Source organism: Bos indicus x Bos taurus, chromosome 26 (assembly GCF_003369695.1).
Source record: "Bos indicus x Bos taurus breed Angus x Brahman F1 hybrid chromosome 26, Bos_hybrid_MaternalHap_v2.0, whole genome shotgun sequence".
NCBI classification, from domain to species: domain Eukaryota; kingdom Metazoa; phylum Chordata; class Mammalia; order Artiodactyla; family Bovidae; genus Bos; species Bos indicus x Bos taurus.
In genome coordinates, this window is record NC_040101.1 from 3,329,497 (window position 1) to 3,346,082 (window position 16,586).

General features: G+C 46.7%; 1 long non-coding RNA gene across 1 annotated transcript; it reads left to right on the plus strand.

The window, feature by feature from the left end:
• The first annotated feature begins 12,331 nt into the window (after nt 1-12,331).
• On the plus strand, nt 12,332-16,348 carry LOC113884592. Its single transcript, XR_003508927.1, has 2 exons — nt 12,332-13,442; nt 14,072-16,348. It is a non-coding gene; the product is annotated as an uncharacterized LOC113884592 (long non-coding RNA).
• The last annotated feature ends 238 nt before the right edge of the window (nt 16,349-16,586 follow it).

The following is a 16,586-nucleotide window of genomic DNA, read 5'->3' on the forward strand; positions in this document are numbered from 1 at the left end:
GACAAAGATTACTTCAGAGGCTAAATTAATAGATCTGGAACATGAAAATGAGAATAATGAACCCATCTCATTTGAAGACTTTTTCCCCCAAATCACTTCTAGCCAAAGCGTCTGGGGCTTTCGGAAGAGTGCTGGGTCCCGCGCTCCGTGTGTGAGCTCAGTGTGCCTCAGCTCCGGTGCGTGCGCCCCAGGCTGCGCTCAGGATGCTGGAATCACCTTGCCAGGACGCATTTTCACGCTGCTAGATTCAAAACATGAAAGTGAATTTGCAGCGCTGGCTCTTAAAAGGAGCTAAGGAGTGTCCATTCAATGGCTGAAGATTGGTCGAGGTTTAATTTCTCATTTTATTTTTAAAGTTTACTGGAGTACAGTTGCTTTACAATATCGTGTTAGTTTCTACTGCACAGCAGAGGGAATCAGCGGCACCTGTGCATACATCCCCATTGGTTGGATTTCCTTCCCTTTTAGGTCAGCACAGAGTAGCGTTCCCTGCACTGTCCAGTAGGATCTCAGTATTTACTTATTTTACATATAGGATTAATTTGGGGTATATGCCAACTCCAGTCTCCCATTTCCTCCCACCCCTCCTTTTCCCCTCGGTGTCCTTATATTTGTTCTCTATGTCCGTGTCTCTGTTTCTGTTCTGGGAATAGGTTCACCTGTAGCATTTCTAATTTCTCATTGTAAGCAGAGAGCCCTGGACTCACGTCAGGGGGCTTGTGCCCTGGCTCTGCTGCTCAGTTTTCCAAGTTGCTCCAAACTCATCACAGCTTCCTTTGTCCATGATGTGGAGATAATGATGCCCATGCTCTAGTTCTGTAGGAAGGACTTGATGAGATAATGGGAGAAAGAGCTTCAGAAAAAAGATGAAATGCCCTGCAGTGCTGGCCTCTGGGAAGGGCACGTCATTGGGCGTTTTTCATCTGTCCCCAGGACTTTCTCTCCTGGTCAGAAGTGGAGTTGGAGGAATTAACATTTGCCTTCACTAGTGATGCCAGCTAAAATACCAAGCACCCAGTTAAACGTGCCTTTTAGATAAACAATGAATATTTTTTTTGCTTAAGTATGTCCCACATACCTATAGTAAACATTATTTGCTGTTGATCTGAGATCCAGATTTTCCTGAGCATCTTTCAAGGGCCAACTCTGGCAACGCTAGCATGCTCACCTTGACACAGAAGGGCTTCCCTCCTTTCAGCTTCCATCAGGACCTCAGATCCCAGCCATTGGCTGAACACAGTTTCCGGTGGCACCTGGATTCGAGGTCACATGTCAGCTATGGCGTTCGTCCACCTTAGCATGTGACCCCTGACCTTGCTGAGCCTCAGCTTTCAAAAAAAAAAAAAAATCAGAGTATAGTAGATTTACACTGCTGCGTTAGTTTCAGATGCACACCGAAGTGAATCAGTCATACATATATCCACTCTTTTTCAGATTCTTTTTCCATTTAGGTCTTGACAGAGGACACAGTAGCGTTCTCTGTGCTATTCAGCAGGTCCTTATCAGTTACCTACTTTACATATAGTAGCGTCTGTATGTCAACCCAATCCCCCAGTTTAACCCTCCCCGCTTCCCCGCCCCAGTAACCAGAGTTTGTTTTCTGCATATGTGACTCTGTTTTGTAAACAAGTTCATTATTCGTACCGTCTGTTTCGATTTTACATATAGATGGGCTCATATGGTATCTGTCTCTGTCTGACTTGCTTCACTCACTATGACAATCTCCGTGCCCATCCATGTTGTTGCAGACGGCACAATTTCATTCCTCTTTATGGCTGAGTAATATTCCTTGTGTATCTGTACCACATCTTCTTTATCCATTCCTCTGTGGATGGGCATTTAGGGTACTCCCATGTCCTGGCTACTGTGAATAGTGGCTGAGCCTCAGTTTTCGCAGCTTTAAAATGGACATCAGAGGCCTCCCAGCAGGGTGCTTTCAGGATAAAATGAGCTGATGTGAATTTAGGGGACTCTTCAGAGCCGCGGTGCCACAGCATTTCCATGTGCCCTGCTCGGGAAGCAAAACCATCTGCTTGCCCTTTGTGTTATGAATGGTGGTCCAGTGCAGGGATACAGTAGTGTGATCAGGCTTTTCCAACAAAAAGTTTTGATCCAACCTATTCCTCCCTATTTTAAGCTTTACCTGTCTTACATAGGCTTCATGCAATATCAGTGAATTGCTTCTATTTGCTTTGTCCGTTGCTGGAAGGAGCTGGGTTTCTGGTTCCACTTTGGGAGCAGGCACTGAAGTACCTGGCCCTTTAAAAGGAGCATAAGGTCGTGGCCCTGACGTCTGGAGAAGCCAGTGGGGAGCGATGTGTCCCCAGCCACCAGTGTCTTATTCCTCCTCGTAGCCAGTGAAGCACGTCGCCGTCACTTTTAGAAGATGGCAGGGCCCCAGGGCTGGGGGATATTCCATGCTGCTATGCCTTCAGTCAAGGCCTGCAGAAGGTTGACTGGACCAGGAGCCAGTCGGGCAAGACAGCAGTAGGCGTGAAGAGGAGGGTGAAGTGGGGCCAATATGGGCTTCCCTGGTGGCTCAGATGGTAAAGAATCTGCCTGCAATGTGGCAGACCTGAGTTCGATCCCTGGGTTGGGAAGATCCCCTGGAGGAGGGCATGGCAACTCCCTCCAGTATTCTTGCCTGGATAATCCCATGGACAGAGGAGCCTGATGGGCTGCAGTCCATGGGGTCGCAAGAGTCAGACACAATTGAATGACTAAGCACAGCACTGGCCCCACGCTAGGTTGGGGGAGGCTGGGCTTCCCACCTGCAGGTTCTGCCCGGCGGGTGCAGGGGTGGGTGTCGTGGACCCTGCTCTTCCCTCTCTGCTCTCTCTCATCACCGCTCACATCCCCACCATCTGGCAGCTCCAGCCTTTTCCTGGCTTCTTCCAGGAGCCTGAGTTCACTTTTGCAATTCCTTTCTTTTCCTCCCCACAAAGGCTGTGTTTTCTCAGCCATTCTCGGCATTTCCCTGTCCTTTCCTGGGAAAGAAAAGCTCACTCTCTCCTCCTGCCCGCAGCGGTCCTCCCCGTCGAGGCAGTAGTGGTTCCCAGGCAGCCCATCAGATCCATGTGGCCCAGCCACCTTGTTGACTTTCTGATTGGCTCTTTCTCTCAGCTGCATTTGGCCTTGTGATGCTTCTGAGATTCCTTCTGCTCTGGTGGAGCTATCTGTAAGGCTTCCCCTGGGTCCTCTGGAGCGTCAGCCGCTCATCTCCCCCACCCCCCTCCCCACTCTCTCTTTGTCTTCCATTGTTGCGGCAAGCTTTCCTTGCTACGGAACTATTTTTTTTTTCCTTTTTGGCTGAATTTTGCTTTATTCTTACAGAAGAGTGGAATTTTACTGTTCTGCACCCACTGTGATTGATGGAAAAGAATATTGTACCAATTGATTGAGATAAAAAATTAGTGCTTCGCCATAGGGAAGCCAAATTAGTCATCAGAAGTGGGTGCGTAGAGTATTTTAAGAGTCTTTTGATTAATTCTTGTGATGTGAGACCTTTTGACACCGAGTTTTATGTGCTGCGAGGTGGGAGGAGGAAGAAGTGGCAACGGGTTATTACAGATTTTACTCTTACCTTTAGTTGATTTATTGACCGACTCTTCTGTGATATGAAATAAGGGCACTGCAGATCCAAGGGTGTCTCTTTTTGGACAGAACAATTCCTGTGTGTGTATTTTCTAGAATGCAGCCTCAGGATTTCAGCCAAAAAGACTCAGAATAGAACGTTAGTCAAAATGCCTACAGTTATGGAAACAAAACAGCAAAAAGCAGTCCTTCTAACTCAGATAGGTGTCACTCAGCACCTAGAAGTGACAGCTAATCAATTCTTTTATCACCCATTCAGAAGGAGAAAATCCTAATTTAACAGAGTGTTGATAGCAAATAATTATTCACAAGAAACATTTTTTGACAGTGACTCGTTTGTTCTTACTTTAAAAACATAAAAACATAGTCTGTTTCTTAAAAGCTGTTGTCGCCTTCCAGGGCTGCTTCCTGCATTACCGAAGGATTAGTTTTCTTACAATCCACGATCTAACCTAAATTGTAGCAGCAGCAACTCTTTGCGTTGCCATTCTAAAGCGCTGTTACAAAACACTGCAGTCGAGGTTAGGGTATGTTGGGAATTTCGTTGGCTACACTCAAATGCATAGTTAAAAAGTAAGTATTCTGTAAGTCAAATACATTTGCTGATACAAAGCAATTTTACCTATGTGAGTTTAACAGAAAAACAGATGTATTGAATTCATAGTTCCAGTTAGTTGTGAGGTGTGATGCTGGCACCGTACTTTCATCTCAAAGAAGTGGCAAAGACTCCATTTTGTATTCAGTTAGCAGAAACACATTTAAACGTCTTGCATTGAAAATTTTACTTGCTGTGCTTAGTTTACAAACGTCTTGTATGAAATATTGCTGCAAGTGAAAATTGAGAGCAACAGTATGTGACTGTTTCTTGGCAATTTGACCAAAAACAAAAAAACCCTCTATGAGCACTCTGGCTGGCTATTTTTGATGGTTATAAAAACGTTGGGCTTTTCTTTTCCCCTTTGTGACAGAAGGTTTGGTGAATATACATATGTTGCATTTTCACTAATCTATGAATCAAGTTTGAATTTGGATGAATCATCTAGAAACATATTGAACGGATTGCCCACCTCTTTGACTTTTTAATTGCTGTGATCGCTTTTTATCTCTGTTGCTCTCTGGTTAAAAAATACCCAAGTTGTGGAGGATGCGCTGTGTATGGCTTCCTGGTCTCCTTGCCCTGCCCTTGTTTTAGGAGTCGGGGCACAAGGATCAGTACTGCCTGCCACAAGATGGTGCTCTGCAGATAAAGGTCCGTGAGTTTTGCCAAAAGAAGAATATAATTCTCCTGGACAATCGGAGTGGCAAGAAAAACCCTATTATTTTGCTGAGTCTTTATCGCAGGTCATCTACATCTGGGGCCCTGGCTACTGGCTAATGTTCTCAAACACTAACGCGCGCCAGATGCAGTCCAGGTAGAACTGAAGCACTGGAGGCAGGACAGGGCCATGTGCTTTAAGTGTTTGCACAAACGTTTTTCACCTTGAAAACCTTGTTTTCGGCCTCAGGGAGATTTGATCTGTGGAAGGGAAGAGACCGGCTTTCCCTCAAACGAGGTTTCTCTTCGTTTTTTGGTTGCATACTTGGAAGAAAGAATGATGCTCGTTAGAACAAGTTTTGCTTGGAATGACGTACCTAAACTTGGAGTCAAAAAACCAAGTGGCTGGCAGGCCTCAGCAGTTCATGCTCCTCCAGCTCCCACACTGCCTGCCACGCGGGAGCAGCCGCCCCAGGAGCAGACACCCGGAGGCTGGTCCATGGCCAGTCAGCCCAGTCCACGCACGCGTTGCTTAGCAACATGGGCCTGGGGATGCTGACACGTCGGAGGACAGCAGCTCCATGCCCACCCACCAACGACGGGAATAAATTCGTTAACTAGGGGAGGAGGAAGCCGGCCTGGCGCTGTTCCTCTAGACCCGGCCTCCTGGTGCCGAGGAGGGAAGCTTCACTTATCATTCGCCTTTATGAGGGCAGGAGCGGGGAGCCTTCCACGGTGCGTTGCTGCGATCCCTCAGGGGTAAATTTTTAGCTGCAGAATTTATGAGTTGCACATTTATTTGATTTGGCTTTTGGTTAATTTTTTTTCTCCTCTTGTCAACCTGACAACGCGAGGGCAGACGAATGCAGCCCCTGTAGAAGAGGCAGGAAACGGTGCTTGTGCTGCTGCTTTACAGGGGGCTTCGGGCTGCTCCCCTGTCCCCGCCCTCTCCCCTTCTGCCTCCCTCCTTCCCACCTTCTCTTTCCAGCGCCAGTTCAACAAGGCTCATGCAACCAGAACACTCCACACCAAGTAAATAAATCCTGAAATAAGTACGGTTGTGCGTCTCATTAACATTACCTGGTAAATCCCTAAGCACAGGACCTCAAATGCCCCCCTGGGTCTCCCAGTAATTTCTGGCAAGCACAGAAAAAAGATGATCAGTGGATGTGTTTGTGGAAATCATTAGCAGGGTGGGGGAAGATATGCTTATAAGTCAATAATTCTTCTTGACAGAACCTTAGCACTGGTTATGTGATGAGTCTCCTTAATGGAAGGAAAAGACATATGGCCCGAGTTTTATGACAGATGTCAGGAATCCTGAAAAGTGGCACGAAGAAGATCTGGGTGATTTTTTTCCTTTTAACTGACGCGGATGTATGGGACTTTCTGTCAACTTAATGACTGTTTTCTTTGGTTCTTCTGATCACCTGGTGGCAAGAGAATATCGTGACCCACTTTTCAAAGGAAGGTAAATATCTTCGAAGGCAAAATTTATGTTAGGAAAGGTCTAAAGCACAGATGTCAATCCGAATTCTCAAAAATCATACGGCGTTGGATTTACTCCACATCACCCGTGCGGTGTGTTCATCTTTGGAGTTTAAAAGTCAGTGCAGTAAGATTTACATTAAACTCTCTAATGACGGCTCACAAGCTGTTTACTCTGGGCAATAATGAGTTAACGGGCCACCACGGAGGAGCTTTCTCTACTATTTTGTGTTTGGAGATTTATAAACGAGCCCTTTGGCACAGCCTAATAAAGGCATGGTCGTTGGCTCCCCCCAAAAAGTGAATAGGTGCTCGCCAGCTCAGGGGAGGCTCTTCACTGCTTCTTTGAAGGACTTATTTCAAGTGATACATGCAGAATGGCATTTCCAAGAGAGCTGACTGTGGGCCATGGGTAGACAGGTTTAGACCCTGGCGCCGAATTGGAGAGCACATTCCTGAGGCTGGATTGCCACTGGATGTGATTTGGGAGAAGAGAAGGTATGAGGTACAACGCTCCACTTTGTAATCCTGTATTCATCTTGGAAAGGGCCCTGGAGGTACTTGAATTATAATAGAAAGCAGTGGTGATAAATCAGACCGGGGGCAAGGCGGGGTTTTGTGGCTGCACGGATACTGGCTTTGGAGTGGCCGCTTTCTGGAGCTCACCTGGGTTGGAAGCAGAAGGAAACTTAGCTGACGTTGGGATGCACTTGATGTTCTATTTTCTCTCTCTTTGGCACTGCAGCCGACCAGCAGCTTTCTTCCTGGCAAAGCCCGTGTTGTTGAAGGGATGCTGGGCCGTATTTCGTCAGGAGCGGGGTTTTGAGTGCTTCTGGCCGCCTGGCTGATGGACGTGTGCCCTGGCTTCTGCAGGCCAGGTCCGGGAACAGTTTCATTTAGCGTATCTGCTTGAATAAGCCAGGCGTCCTTGCTCTTCCCTTCTTCCGCTGCCCAGTCCGCCCTCCAGGTGTGGACTCTGCTCCCCCTCTCTGAATGCCTCCCCGTCTAAGCATCTCGGAAGTCCATCTCCTCGCTTTCTTTATTCTTGGTCTCCACCTCTTCACCCCCTTTCTTCTTTTGCTGTTTCACTTCTTGCCCTTCTCTCACATCCACAGCACTAGTGGAAATGAAAAATTGACCTGGATTTTTGGAACCATCGGTGGGAGCTGCGGGAGCGGTGGTGGCAGAAGGCGCGTCACTTCATTAGATCATCAGATCAGGGAGGTTAATTTAGATCCACTTCTCACCCAGGACCCCTGCGGCTGAAACCAGCAGGTTGTTACCCATAGTCAGGTGGGCCAAACCAGACATTATTTCCCATCCTGCAGATGAGCGGAACAGAATAGAAAGTTTTCAAATTGACTTTGAACCTCTTCCAAGCCTTTCAGAATTCACTGGGGTTTTCACAATTGCCTTCACACAGGTGTTTGAGCACAAAGGTAACACTTTTTTCAGCAGTAAGAGCATCTGCCCCCTCAAATTGTGGGATTCTATTCTCAGAATCAGGATTAACCGGGCCATTTAGAGTCAATGGTTTCAGCTGAAGCTTTCCATTTTTATGTGGAATTTTGCACATGTAACCACAGGTCCAGAGAGAAGTCAAAGTTAGGAAATGCCATTTAAAATTTTATTTTCTGACTTTATTAGGGTTTCCAGTTCTAGAAAGTTTTCATTTGGTTTTTTACTTTGCTTATTTAAAAGCAATTCAGTTTTTTTTTTTTTTTCAAAAAAAACAACTCTTGTATCCTTTAAATGAATTATATAATTATCTAATGGAATTTTTCTATGAAAGCTTTCATAAAAGAAATAGCACTTATGTTTAAATCAAATTTACATAGCTCCACACATCTCATTAGAAACAATCCCTGGCCCCTTGCAGTGCGGATCATGATTTCTAGTTTCCAGGCCGATGCATACGTTTCACCACCATATACATTTGCAGTGAAGAGCGGCTTAAATGATCTGCTTTGTTCACTGCTTAATTATGTTATTTTACTGTTCCTGAAGACCTGACACAAGGCAAATTTACATTACTATGCTCCTAATTAGCCAATAATCCTTAAGGATTTGAATGATACAGACCCAAAGTCATTTCCTTCTTCACTAAATATGAATTTCCTGACGTCAGGTTAAGAAGACAGTGGTTGAAGGCAGGAGGCATCTTGGTGATGACAGCCCTCACGTGTCCGTCCCTCTGGTCACACTGCGTTCAGGGCAGCGTGGAGGCTGCAGGAGTATCCTGCGGCCCGTCACAGGAGGCCAGTCAAAGCCCAGCAGTATCCTGCGGCCCGTCACAGGAGGTCAGTCAAAGCCCTCTGCGGTTGGGGAGGATCTGCTCATTTGCTCATCAGATGGTAAAGCTTCTTGTAGATGCTGCCTCTAGCTTTTAAATTAAATCATCTGTGCCTTTCTTTTTTTAAAGTGGATTTATTTTTAATGGGGGGATAATTGCTTTACAGTATTGTGTTGGTTTCTGCCACGCCTCAACATGAACCGGCCATAGGGATAACTTCCCTCTTGACCCACTTCCCCGTCTGTGCCTCTCTTGGCCTGTAATCCACACTCTGCCGTATCTGCCAGTCATTCTTGGCGGAAATGTGTCTGTGTCACATGACATGGGACCTGCAGGCGCCTGGGGGCACCGGAACCGTTCCCCTGGCTCTGCACCCATTTGCCTTCTGCACACGCGGTTCTCTGCACACGCGGTTCTCTGCACACGCGGTTCTGTGCACACGCGGTTCTCTGCATATGCGGTTTTCTGTACACGCGGTTCTCTGCACATGCGGTTCTCTGCACATACAGTTTTCTGTATACACGGTTCTCTGCACACGTGGTTCTCTGCACATGCGGTTCTCTGCACATGCGGTTTTCTGTACACGCGGTTCTCTGTACACATGGCTATTGTCTCCCTTCACCTGCAAGCCATTCCTCTTCACTCAGTGCTTGGAGTCTCTGCCAACAGCGGTTCCCCAGCTTTTTCTTCCTTATCCAACCCCGTCTTGTCCGGGTCTTTTCTGTCATACGTGGCAAGTGCTTCAGAATCTGCCTGCCAATGCAGGAGACATAAGGTTTGATCCCTGGGTCAGGAAGATTCCCTGGAGGAGGGCATGGCAACCCATTCCAGTATTCTTGCCTGGAGAATCCCATGGACAGAGGAGCCTGGAAGGTTACAGTCCATGGGGTCGCAGAGAGTCAGACCTGACTAACACTTTTACTGAGCTGATTAAGCCAATGCTTCTTAAACTATTTGGACTGTCGGTCACAATAAGAAATCCATCTTACATCACAGCTTAACACACAGGTAAATAGATGGGAATATTTGTATCTACATTTGAGCTCAAATTTCAATTTAAGAACAGGATTTGGGACCCACTCAGTTGATTTCCTCAAGTTTAGTTTACAAATGCTGAGATGTGGTCTAAGCCAATCATGATGGTTCTATTCTCCTGGCCAGTGACTGGTTTAGGGGAGGGCAGGTGATGCAATTCTGGCCAGTCAGAATCTGAGGGGCTCCTGTGAAAGGTCTGAATTACTAGCAAAGAGACTTGAGGAATGTGACTGTTCTTTTCCTGCTGGGGGTCAGGCTGCCTGCCTCTGGTGCCCGAAACTGAACAGGCCAGGGAAGGAGCCAGGCTGAGACGGCAGAGGGGAAGAGGAAAGATAGGCTGGTGCTCGGTTTGTTGAATTAATCAGTGCTCTTGCCTGGGAAATCCCACGGACAGAGGAGCCTGGCAAGCTACTGTCCATGGGGTTGGAAAGTGCTGGGCATGACAGTGACTTTCATTTCACTCACTCACAGGCTGTTTCAGGAGGTCTTGCCGTGAAATGAAGTTCCCCTTTGCCACAGGCAGTTCAGTTGGAGTTTTCTGCTACTTGCAGTCAAGAGCTTCCTAACTAATATTCTTCACAGTGTCTGGGAATCTGAGCTGGGGTCTGCGGTACTCGATGTTAATGAACCAGGGTCATATGCCAATTAGAAGGATACGGTGAACTTGGAACTCTTTTTGTCCTGTTAAACGGACCAAACGGGTGGGTTTAGTGGCCCATGGGACTAGTTTCGGGACCTGATTCAGCAGACCACCGGAGTCCATGACTCAACCTTGTAGTTTGGCTATCTGTAGGTGACCCGGAAGGTTCCTGACACAGAAGCACTTGTAATCTTGCTGAGCCTTACATTTGGGCTTTGTCTGCCATGAAATGGATTTGCTATGCAGTAACTATAGAATGGATAAGCCTGGATAAAGCAGCAGCTTTACGATGTAGCTTTGCAGTTCTCCCATCTTTGTGGACTCACTTATTCTTGAAAATGACAGACTCGTTTTTTCTCATGACGAAGTATTTTCTACCCCACCCCCACCATCCCCACACCTCCCCCCTTCAAAAGCCATTTGTTAATGCTGGAAATGAAAAGAAAATGGAGAAAGTGAGGAATCACAGTCAAGATGGAATTCTGGATGAAGTTGGGAGTGAAATGTGGCATGGTGCCCCAGGCCCAACACAGGGGGGAGACCTTCAGGGGATCTCCTGGGGTGAGAAAAGGTGACCCAGGAGATAATGAGAGAGCTTCTCCAGTGTAGAGACCACTGCTACAAGGGCTGAGTGTCCGCAGAAGTTGGGGGGGGTCTCCGTGCCTGGTTGGGCACTGACTTCAAGTTAGCTTGATGGAATTATGTCCCTGGGTGGGGGTTGGTGAAGATTTTGAGCATGTCCCCCACGAATGTCAGGGTTTTCTAACTTGTGGTGTGTGAATGCTCTGAGAGTCAGAGGGTGGCCCGGACTGCACTTTATAAGAGATGCGAGTTTTCATTGTTTGGAAACTGCGGCGGTTGTTTTATTTACAATAATCTTGCTTCCTGTGTGCCCTCATGGACTTTCGTGAGCTTTCTGCTTGGTCTCTTGTGACTCAGCTTGGCTCAGGTACAGTGTGAAAGGTGAAACTGTTAATCGCTCAGTCACGTCCAATCCTTTGCAGCCCCACGGACTGTAGCCCCCAGTCTCCTCTGTCCATGGACTTCTCCACGTGAGAATACTGGAGTGGGTTGCCATTCCCTTCTCCAGGGGATCTTCCCAACCCAGGGATTGAACCCAGGTCGCCTGAACTGCAGGCAGATTCTTTACCATTAGAGCCACCAGGGAAGCCGAGGTACGGTGTTTGGTGTATCGGTGTCCATGAAGGTGATTAATGCAACGACAGGGTATTAAGTGTCTGCAGTGTGAGGGGCTTGGTGGGTTTGAAGAGACATGGGAATCAGAGGCAGCGGGGGGAGAAGTGAGTCCTTTGGGGGCAAGCAGGCAGCGGTGGAGGATGGGGACCACATGCTGGCGCCAGGGCTCTGGGGCTGCTTGTTTGGTCTGTGCCCTGAACACCCGCATCACTCATCTCCAAGGCCTGGAATTTGCTCACAGTCAAAGCTGAAGCTTGAGGCTGAGGATTGCCTCAGTGATGGTCTGCACTGTGCCCTGAGCACTGGTCAGTGCTGAGTCTGCCTTTAAGCACAGGGACTAAAGCTACAGCCCCTCCTGGGATCCTCGCGATGGAGCTGATGTGCCTGTTTGCAAGCTTACCTGTTTTGTTCAGGTGTGTATTTTCAGGTATCATTTTCAGAGACCTGACAGGGTTAGGGTTAGGGTTAGGGGAGGGAGCAATGCAGGAAGAGCCCCGTGCATCAGGAAGAGGAAGCTTCAGCCAGGAGCAAAGGGGAGAGGAAAATGGAGCTTTCAGAGAAAGGCCTGTTGAGTGATGCCTCAAGAGCAGAGAGTTGGGTTGGAAGATGTTGCTCCATGGTCTGTGGAGATAAGGGGCACAGGTTTTGAAACGAATTCTTAGTGCTTTAATCACATGTGGCAACTTCAGAGTTTTAAGTTTGGAATTTATCAGTCTGCTTATTAATAGAGATATGGAATGTTTGGTGCCATGCCCAAGTTAAAGTTAATTAGAAATTGGTTATTTGATTTTGAAGAGATAAGTTGGCCATTGTGCCTGAGAAAGGTGAATTTACTCCCCGAACAGTGGAGTCAGCCCCTGAAGAGCAGGCGCCTCCCCGCCCCCCCAGGGCTTGCTGTCCCAGGAGTCCTGTCTCCTGTCGGACCCAGACGCTGAAACCGTGTGGTCACGGCTCGTTTTCCATACTCTGTCCATCCTCCAGCTCTGAAGCGTGGACGTGTCCAGGGGTGGTCAGCTTCGGGAATCTCTTTCATTAACCCAGACACCAATAAGGCGAGGTTTGTTGAAAAATTTTTTCTCTGATGTCTGTGTTTGAAATTCCTGCGAAAACCCAGGGTACCCCCTTGAGGTGTTAATTACGCTGTAAAACCATTTGCTTTGGGGAATCTTATTTCATTTATTCATCTTTCAAACTGAATTGCCAGAATCCAAAATAGATAACAGTTAAACATAAAGTGTTTTGCAAGGGCTTCAGTTGAAATGTAGAAATGTGTGTATGGTAAAAAGCTTGGAGTCATCAGATTTTTGGTTTCAATCACTTTTGCAGCATTGTTTGAACTTATCTTCTTTTTAGCCCCAAAGGAAATGATGCCAGAACTAAATTGTAAGTCTGTAGGGCAGGAGAGGCTTACGGATTTGGGAGGGGGGGGGTGCATTCCTGTGGATTCTAGAATCTTCCATGTGTTTGGTTCTTCTATATTTGTTAGAAGTAAGTGTGGTGCTCGATGTTTGAAACACAAGTTGCTGGTCCTTCTGTGTTGGTGACAGGATTCATTAAAGCCCAGATGTTCTGGGGTCTCAAGACCCCGAGTCCTAGGCCCCTCCCAGCTTCCAGGGCTGCGGAGTGCTACTACTGCCGTGAGCAGCTTAAACGGATGGCGGAGGACAGAAACTTGAGTGAAATGTTAAAAATTAAACCTGGCAAAACGAGTGGCCAGTTTTATTGACTGAAATGGAGAGTGAGTTGTACTTTGGAACTAAGTGATTTACAAACATCGCTGGGATTGTGCCCGAAACACGGGGATGGTAAAAATAGGCTCCTAAGGTTTCCAGCATCCTTTGGAAGCCTCTGAGGAGCTCGTAGGATACAGTAAACACCTGCACGCAGCCGCCACGCTGCTGACCTGAGAAAGGCGAAGAGATGGGCCTGAGAAGAAGCAGGTGAGTGTGATCCAGAAAGGAAGGTGAACTGTGAGAACACAGCCCTTTATACGAGATTATCATTTTTCATTCAGAATTTCAGCAGGCAGCAGGCAGAGTGTAATCACTTTTCAGCACCACTGTACTGTATAAGCATATTAGAAGAGCTCTGTGATGGTAATCATGTAGTGAACTTGAAACCACCCCTAATTAAACTGTCTGCATCCCCCAGCATTTTCCTGTAATGATGTCAAACCATGTAGCAATTAGTTGCACCTCCATGAATGTAAACACTGTTTGTAAATCATATAAACTTAACCTGGCTTGCTCATTGAAAATCTCCTAAAAAGGAATTAATTAGCTTTGAATGTTTTGGAATCGCAATTTATGGGATCATTTTGGAATCTTTCACTGAAATGAAATTAATTTTTTTCCCCCTCCGATTTGTTTCAAATGGAATCCCTCTCGCAGGGGGCTGGGAAGGAAGTGCCAGCCCGGTTGGTTTAATCTTCATTTTATTTCTGTGACAACCGGTGAGGTGTGGAATTCAGGACGAGGGTTTACTGAGTTAACCCAGTTTTAAGATATTTTTCTCAGGAGTAAAGTATCTATCATCTGAAGGCTGTCTTTCTGCGTTTTCTGCTTTCCAGCCAGCGCGGCATGTCTCAGGCTCATTTGAATGTGAAGTTCAGCCACGGAGCAACCCTGAAGCAGCCTCGAGTCATCTTGGAAGACTCCAGCCCGGAGCTGTGTGGGGACCGCTCCTCCTCAAGGGCAGTGGCCAATTCCAGACAAAGAAATTCAACAAACCCAACACACGCTCAAGTGTTTTAGCTCAGCGATCTTTCCTCGGCCGACAGAGAGCACGAAAGAGCGTGGAGCCAAGTTTCCCGTGTCCGGGTCTTTGTTGCGGTTTTCTCGCCGACGCCCTGCATCCTGGCGGTAGACGGTTTACCTGAGCCATGAGCGACATAGCACATTTATGGTTATTGTATTTTACAGGTTGATAGATTTTTATATTCTGTCCAAGTCAGGATCTTATGCCACCTGGTTTATTATTTAGTAATTTACAGTGCAGTCAGGCGCGTTTGGCTTAATGTAGGATAAACTTATAAATCTATTGTTCCTTCACTTGCCAGGGTTGGTGTGCAATGAACTACGGAGCTGGACGCGTCCATACATTTCCGCTCTGCTTTTTTCTTTGATGGGGAGGCAGGCAATAGATAACACGGTGACAGTAGCATCCCAGGGGACAGCAAAATGTGAGAGCAACACCACGTCAGGTTAGCAGGTCATTATTGTGTGAGCCGCGAGCCATTAATGGACTGCTACGCCCAGCTCAGTCTGTGTCAGATTATGGCTCTTGGCAGGAGGATTGCTATCTAATAGCTAACTTTGCTTCCCCGCTATCGTCTTATTAGTTCCTCTTGATAAAAATGTGCACAGGTATATATTAATAGGGGGTCTCTTTGGAAAAAGGCCAGATCCTGGTTATTTCCCCATTTCTGCAAACAATGCCTATATGTTGATTCTTCTCAGGGAGTCTTTTGAGGGAATGACATTCATTCACAGGTATTTCCGGATGTCTTGTAAAATACACAGCCAAACCCGTAGTGCTCACTGATGCTAAAGGCCCTGTGGTTAATATTTTTGGTTGATTATGTAAAATGAAGAAACACTGGGAATTAGAGAGAATTTACCCCTTCTCCCTTTGCCTTAACACTTCAAACAGCAAGAACCCTAGCATACTTTTCAAATTCTGGAAAATAAACTCCACTATTCTTGAAACAGTACCCCCAAAGCAATGACCAGGTAGGACTATATAATTCTTGCCATGTGTAAGATAGGCAAGAAAAGCGTATTGTTTATATGTGGCTTCAGATAAAAGCTTGCATTTCTAGGAAAAATATGAAGAATCCTTAGTTTTTGAGTCATAATGGCAAGAAGTTTATACTGTGCATTCAGAACTTGTGGTAGAATATTTCTGCCATCTTTCGGAGAAATAAAAGTGACCACACTGTTTCTTTCTTGTCAGTGAGCATCTCCAGACGGAATTACTAAAATGAAGGATTCTAAGATGTTTTCCAGGAAAGATGAGCACGAAAGTGAGTTTAGATTGAGACTATGCCTCTAAATCCCCATGCTGGGTTATGCCAGTCATTTTGGGAAATTATCTATGAGTCAAGAACATGAAAGGATATGGACAACAAATACAAGGGAAATCCGTTTAACTGGATCGGCAGAAAGTAGATTAGCCGAGTTGACGGTCCAGAGAGGGAGATAGGAAGGCCTCTGGGAATCAGCCTGGTCTGGAGTCAGACCTGGACCACGTGCTGGCTGCTCTGCTGATGGCACGGCGGCTGCCCGCCTGCGGGGCTGGGGGCAGGGAGGGGGCGCCTGGCACGGCCACGGCCACGGCCATGGCCGCAGTCCTCATTTCAGCTGGGCTGTGGCAGCAGAGACCACCGATGATTTCTGTCCGCTGAGGTGCCTCGGGGCAAGGAGCGTGCCTGCAATGGGCTTTTAATGATACTGTTTGATAACATTTTCTTATTTGATAGAGCACCTATATAATGAAGTTAAGTACCGAATTAATACTCAAATCTATTCTAATCCAAATCCAATTACTCACTCCTGAGTGCTGGTGTGCATGTATGTGTGCATGTATTTATACGTAAAGGATTATGTTGTCTGGCCCCTGCACCACCACACACATGGGGAAAGGCCTGGGAAGCCCGGTTCCCATGCAGGAATGACTCTGGAGGTGCTGCGTTTCCATGCAGCCCCGTGACCCGGCTCCGCGCTGACCTGTGACCTGGCTCCACGCTGACCTGTGACCCGGCTCCAGCATCTCCTCGTCTGCACCCCGTTTGGACTCAGCTATGGATTTGAGTTTAATAAAATGTGCCGCATCCACCATTACAGAAGTATTCGTGTGATTTTAATCCTGAGCATCTTTTTTTCTTTCTCCCTTGTCCTTATTTTGATATTACTGGAGCAAAAGCCTGTAGGATAAAATGCCTGAAATATTATACTTTTCATTTAATGATTAAATCCTTATTTGCCTTCCTAGCTAAAAACACTCAAGTCATTATGGTTTATTACAAAAGCTCGATTTATATTCCAAATCTTTCATTAAAAATATGACGAGTGCGTGAGGAGGCA